Source organism: Podarcis bocagei (genome assembly GCF_964188305.1).
Source record: "Podarcis bocagei genome assembly, chromosome: 4".
Classification (NCBI taxonomy): Eukaryota; Metazoa; Chordata; class Lepidosauria; order Squamata; family Lacertidae; genus Podarcis; species Podarcis bocagei.
The window spans coordinates 25844996-25852255 of record NC_138128.1 but is presented as its reverse complement, the minus strand read 5'-3'; positions in this window follow the sequence as shown (position 1 = coordinate 25852255).

The following is a 7260-nucleotide window of genomic DNA, read 5'->3' as shown; positions in this document are numbered from 1 at the left end:
CTGGTGAACCAGAGCAGCGCACGGAAACGCCGTTTACCTTTCCGCTGGAGCAGTACCTATTTATCTACCTATTTATGTATTGACGTGCTTTCAAACTGCTAGGTTGGCAGGAGCTGGGACCAAGCAACGGGAGCGCACCCGGTCACGGGGATTCAAACCGCCGACCTTCTGATCGGCAAGTCCTAGGCTCTCTGGTTTAGACCACAGCACCACCCGCGTCCCTGTATGGTGCATACACAGATGTAATTAGATGGCAGGCTGCAGTAGGCTGATGGAACAAAGAAACCAGAATGGTTGCTTCCCCATTTTTGAAATTGAGACTTCTTATGGTTACGCAGCTCTAACCAAAACCCAAAGCTTGCTTGTGAGGCAGAGAGGAGAAGTAAACGTGATGGTATATTGCATTAGTGAAGCTAGCGATTAATTTAAGGTAGTTAATTTAGCAGCATCCTATTTATCACAGCTTTCACATTGTGCTGAAACAGTTGCTTCCCTTGAATCCCAGCAATTAATGCCAGCGTGCCTCTCTTCCTGCTATGAGTATACAGCACTGGATAAACTGCATGGGATGCAGTATAAAATATCTGAAAGGATAAGTGTGAATCTACCTTTAAGGCAGGGGAGGGGGAATAGTTTTAAGTCTGAGGTCCACATTTCTGTCTGATCAACTTGCCATATATCAATACTGGGTAGTTCTAAAGCAGGGGTCAGCAACCTTTTCCAGCAGGGGGCTGGTCCACTGTCCCTCAGACCTTGTGCGGGGGTGGACTATATTTTTTTGGGGGGGGGGGGAAATGAAGGAATTCCTATGCCCCACAAATAACCCAGAGATGCATTTTAAATTAAAGGACACATTCTACTCATGTAAAAACACACTGATTCCTGGACTGTCCGCGGGCCGGATTTAGAAGACAATTGGGCCGGATCCGGCCCCCGGCCCTTAGTTTGCCCACCCATGTTCTAGAGACAAAGGGGAACAGAACAATAAATGTAAATTTTACATTGAGGTTTCCCACCCTTGGTTTAAGGACATCTTCCCCAATTGAGTCAAGACACCCTTCTTCAACCTGGTGCCTTACATTTCAGTTCAGAGACAGTAAGTATCATTTGACTAAAGGAGCATGGAAGGAGGACTTCTCCACTGTTGGCTACAGAAGTGGAAAGATCTCCATCTCCCATGACCTATAGAGGGAAGTCTGCACACAACTGTGTCAGGAACTGTCCACAGGCAGTGTTTGGAAAATCCAGCAGCATGAAAAACTCCCCGCAGCACCCAAAAATGTAATGGGGAGGGGGAATCAACTGCTACAGGCTATTCCCAAAAGTTTGAAATATATTTCTATCACCGCACACATGAATATATAATGGTAATTTTTAAAATAATAATGAGGAGGAGGATCGGACTGAAAACCAAGCCCTTCATAGTCTGGGGGTGGTAGTTTGAGATTCACCTCGGCTGGAAAGCAAACATTGGCGTGAATGCTTTAAGGATATTGCTTCTTTGCAAAGTACTGCATAAATGCAATTGAAAGGGATCATTGTGTTACATCAGCAAATAAAAAGGCACAGGGAGAACAGAGGACATGAGATCATGCAGCAGCCTTTCAAAGATACAAATAAAGTGAATAAAACACAGCTTGTTTATGCTGTGGTGAAAGGATTGCAACATCTTAGGTTCATGGCGAAAGATGGTGGCATTATTAAAAATGTAATAAAGCCATACTGCTGCTTCTGATTACAGCTAAGAACCGGCTAGAAATACATTTCAAGGCAATTATGGGCAGTCTTTCATAATCTTAAAGAAAGCTTTTCATATGATCTCAGCTTCTTTTACACAAAGAGTTGGGCTTTGTTCAAAGTTTGCTTCATTACCCTCATATGTTTTGCTGGTTATTTTAAAAACAAAAAGAGGATATTGTCATGGATTTGGCCACCTTGATCACTGTGATTAACCGCTCGGAGACTTTAAGAAAGGAACTTTACTGACCTTGAATTACTGAGGGATGCTTTTTCTGATGGGCTAGGATCCAGCCTTCAGGAGGTAACTGCTCTCCATGCTAGAGGCAAGGATAGGCAAACAAATGAAAATAAATTTTCAGATGAAGCTGAGTAAAATGAGAAGCATCTTGGGGTACAGGGGGCCCTATTTGGGAATCAGGTTCAGATGTACAGATTTACTACAGAAGCATTTGTAAATAAATGTTGCAAAAACCACTGCAATTCTCTAGTGCAGGCATAGGCAAACTCGGCCCTCCAGATGTTTTGGGACTACAACTCCCATCATCCCTCACTAACAGGACCGGTGGTCAGGGATTATGGTAGTTGTAGTCCCAAAACATCTAGAGGGCCGAGTTTGCCTATGCCTGCTCTAGTGTCTTCTTCTCCCAGGGAAACACTGTAGTGTTAAGACTGGAACCTCTCTAAGCATAAAACTGGGGTCAGTAGTGGGATGCTTCTTCCTTGGAGAGAAAACTGTGTGCGAATACGATAGAGCCTGAATGGAGGAAATGAGAGCGGGATTCCTAGTAGAAATGGGGGTGGTCTGATGGCTTAAAATTAACCTTAAAATAAGAACTAAAAGCACAGTGAGCAGAATACAACCCTCCCAAATGCACCTGCCTGGAGGTGAACACTTTGCTTGTTCAACTACTACAAGGGGTCAAAGCTGGCCTAGAGGTCTGCCCAGATAGATAGATAGATAGATAGATAGATAGATAGATAGATAGATAGATAGATGATAGATAGATGATAGATAGATAGATGATAGATACTGTATATATATATATATATATATATATATATATATATATATATATATAGTTGCTCAGATAGGGTCTCTCTTTCGATAAACCTTCACCAGCTTTTCACGCTCCAAGTGTTTTCGGTTACAATAGTATGAAACTTTGGACCCCCATATGACTATGTGAAGGACAGGGGGAGAGCCTGCAACTGCAATCCTGCCCTCCCCCTGCTCTCCTCCTATGCATTTATCTGAAAAGGATTCCAGTCTTTTTGTTCTGCTAATAGTGAATGCTGGCTGAGTAGCCGGTTTGTCTGGGGGTGGAAACTGCTGGTGTCGAGAAACGGGATTGCAATGATCTAAAGTACTTGACAGGAGCGGGTGGGAGGGGAATGCCTATGAAAATAGGTAAGAACTTTTTATGTTCTTTTTTTGTTAAGCTGTCCATTTACATTTATTTGTTTTCCAGGAGAAACTGCTATGCATTATGAACAGACCTGACCTTTGGGGGAGAGAGGGAGGGGACGGGCTGCAAGTTTGATCATCTGAATCACTGGGAATGTGCCCAGAGATTTAAACAAAAGAATCCTAGTGGTCCTTAATGACTAGAAGTAAGGTGTTGTTCTTGTTCCTTCCTGGAAGGAAGAACAGCAAAAGAGACTTGAGCGATGGAGACAGCCTCTTTTCTTTTGGCCTTAGGCCCACCCCCGGCCAGCCGTCTATTGTCCTCCCTGGCCAATGGCAGGTCAAAGGCCGGCCCAAGCAGGTGGGTGGCACCTGCCCAGGTGAGCCCCGCTTGGTGCCGCAAACCCCGCCCACCTGTGGGGAAGGGAGGGCAGATATTGTTGTTGGTTTTTGCTTTTTTATGGTCTTCAGGGGATGATATTCTGAAGTCTAGAAAGAGAGACAGAGGGACAGTTTGAAGCTGGATTTACCACTGAGATAGGGCGAGAGAGAGGGGCAAAGCACCTTGGCTAGATGTAAAGAGCCTTGGGGCATAGGGCCTCTTCTCAATCTCTGGCATCTCCAGTTGAATGTTCAAGAAGCAAGTGACATGAAAAACTCTCTTCCCAAGTCTCTGGACTATGCTCCCAGCCTGAGTGGACAGTATTGGGCTAGCTCATCATGGCCAAACTTGGTGCCCTTCAGATGTTCTAGGCTGCTACAAGAAGAAGAAGAGTTTGGATTTGATATCCCTCTTTATTACTACCTGAAGGAGTCTCAAAGCGGCTAACATTCTCCTTTCCCTTCCTCCTCCATGACAAACACTCTGTGAGGCTGAGACACTTCAGAGAAGTGTGACTAGCCCAAGGTCACCCAGCAGCTGCATGTGGAGGAGCGGAGACGCAAACCTGGTTCACCAGATTACAGTGGCATAGTGTGGGTTGTCAGCACCCGGGGCAGGGCAAGTAATTTGCGCCCCCTAACCCGTGGATTTGTGCCCCCTAACCCTAACCCCCCGATGTTGCGCCCGGTGCGGCCGGCCCCCCCCTGCACCCCCCACGCTACGCCACTGCCAGATTACAAGTCTACCAGGTTGGGCAAGGCAAGGCTAGATGGACACAGTGGTGGACCTACATTTTGGGGGCATTGAAGCTTGAACTGTTATGGGGGCCCCTTCTCAACCAGCAACAAGGTCTGGGTAACCGCTGTTATCTTCTTCAGTGGGGTTGTACCACAACAGATCACCACAAATTTCCCATGAGTTTGCGTTTTTGGTATCTACTTAAGTACTTTTGTGACCCTGTTGTTGCTTTTCTGGGGTCTTGACCTCTGTCAAAAAAAAGGGGAGGGGGGGGAATTACATTAGCCATGGCAGAACAGCCAACTTGCTGTGGAACAGGGGGTGCCAACTTGAATAAAATATGGGGGAGGGGGCAGGTAAGCTCCGCCCCACATAATCGATCACAAGACACACACACCAGTTGAATGGCAATGCCCGCCAACTGGGGGGGAGGGCTCCCTCAAATATTTTGTTGGAGGGGGCCAAAGGGACCTCGGCCCCTAGGAGTTGGCTCCTATGCCATGACATTTCACCTTTGCACCATCTATGCTACTGACTCTCAAGATTTGGGATTGTCGAAATATATACAAAAAGTTTGAATTGTGTGGTTCAGATGGGATCTACTAGACTCTTTTTTTTTAAAAAAAAAAAGGAATGTGAACTAAAGTCACTTATGGGGCCCCTCTGGGATTAGGGTCCCTGAAGCTTAAGATTCATTCGTTTCATAGTATGGACATATCTGAAGGAAGGCGGTCAGGTTCTGTCTACAACCCTCACTTGCCCAGCAAGGTATTTTTCAACCTCTGCCCCATCCCCTTTGTTTGGGTCTGGACAAGGAGAAGAGCATGAGAAGCCAAGCATCATTAGGACTGCTTGAAAACAGCAGCAGCAGCAGCAGCAGCACACATAAACAGTTTTAAAACAACATTTGGGCTGTGGTATGGTGTATTGCAGCCTGCACAAATTTCATGGACCTTGTTGAAAGGACCAGGGTATAATTCCCAGACATCAAACACTTCATTTGTGGTTTGCAGGCACCTTGCAGCAATGTGGTTATACAGGCTTTTTTAAAAACTAGGTGAAAGACTGTAGGCAAGAGGGTCATCTTTATTTAACCAGTGTAAACACAAGCCAAGTGAAGTGTGCAGAGTTACTCTGGAATTACACCTCATTTACAAACAAGATCCTGCAGGGGTGCATTTCCTTCCCCCTTCATTGAGTCTATATATATGAGAGAGAGAAATGAGCCAAATATATTAGAATCGTTACAGCCAGGGGAAATGTCACAAAAGCCACAAACAACCCTTAATATACCCTTAAAGATTTACTCACTGTGCAAGGTTTGTATCTGAGCCATAAGTCCATCATATGCATGAAATTAAGTTTTATTTACCTTATCTTTGCATTACTATCACTGACCTTACTAAGTAATGGCGATTTGAGTCCTTAAAAGTGAAGATATTTGAGCCTTTCCTATTCATCTAAGATTTACCTGGATGGAAATATAGCAAATAATTAGTCACTAGCACATATTCAAAATCTGCATCAGTAAGAAAAATAAGAGAAATAGAGTATTAAAAATGAGTATTATTTACACCTCAACGGAACCGCAACCTTTAGGAAAGACTATGAAATCAATAAGAAACCATTGTGCATTTAACACACACTGATTATGTGGACAAGCCACAGGTGTCTGTAATACAGATCCAATATTGTTGCCAAGGCCCAGGTTTCGATATAATTTTATCTATTTATACAATTTATTGTTAGCCTTATGTACCAGAGAGCTCCAACCTCAACATCAAAAAGTTCTCCACAGTTGCCAACTTTTAAAAGTGCCTGACAATTGGAGAGCTAAGGATACAGCAATGGTTAGAACACATGTTTGCGAAACTTGGGAGAGTTCATGTCAGCTACAATATTATAGTATTTGTGAATGTTTTTATTAGACTTTTTATGTACAACAATATCCCCAAAGTGCAATGCATAACTAGGGAAAACCAAATATGGAAAACTGCTTAAGAATTCAATATCGTCCATCAAATAAAGACCATTTGTGTTATTTTTCAAGATTAGTGTTTCCTGACATATTTTTCTACAGTAAGCCATGAGCAGCAGGAGGCTGACAATCATTTTACTTTTGTGCAATGTATGTATGCAATACCATGCTGTTTGAAAATTTTCCTTGTCTTTTGTTAAGCTTCTCCTGTCTTTATTTGTTTTTCCATTAAAACAATTGTCCATATTTGCTGATACTATTCATTCATCAAGTTTTCTCCCAGAATTTCCCCATATTCTGGCTATTGTTAATCTTGCCGCTATAAACATTTTAGTCATAAGACTTTTGTGTTTTCCATCTTGTACTTTTTCATCAAGGAATGGAGCAATGCTTGGCTCCAAAGTAAGTAATTGTCCTATCATCAATCCTATTTCATGAAAGACTCTCCTTCAAAATCTCTTATTTTTACATAGGACATCCACATGTAGAAGAAAATATCTGATTCCCAACACGCCCTTCACACAATACCAGCCACAATATTGCTGATCTAGTCTAGTGACAGTGGACTATACTGACCATACAGCTAGTCTAGTGAGAGCAATGTGTGGATCAGGGTGAGTCCATAGCTGTCAACCGTCCCTTATTTGGCGGGAAAGTCCCTTATCCCAGCGTTGTGTTCCACTGCTGTACCTTATTGATGATGTCCCTTAAATTTACTGGGTTTCAAAGGAAGCAGCTCCTCTCCCTCCCTGCCTGCCGGCCAGGGAGGAGGGAGGCTCCAACTGTGTTGCTTGGCTGCGTTGCTCACCCAATAAGGAGTCTAAGAACGACTGGGGGGTGGAGCTTGCATGCCTTGTGCCGATCAAATCGGCCGCGTTGCCTGGGGACTCGCCTTTGCTCAGCGCTTCCCAGCAGAGAGGTGACGGTGGTTTTCCTTGCTGCATCCCCTTTGCCAGGTTGCTGCGCTGTGGGAACCACTACTTGAGGCTTCGTTTGGCTTCTGGCTGGGCTTTCTGC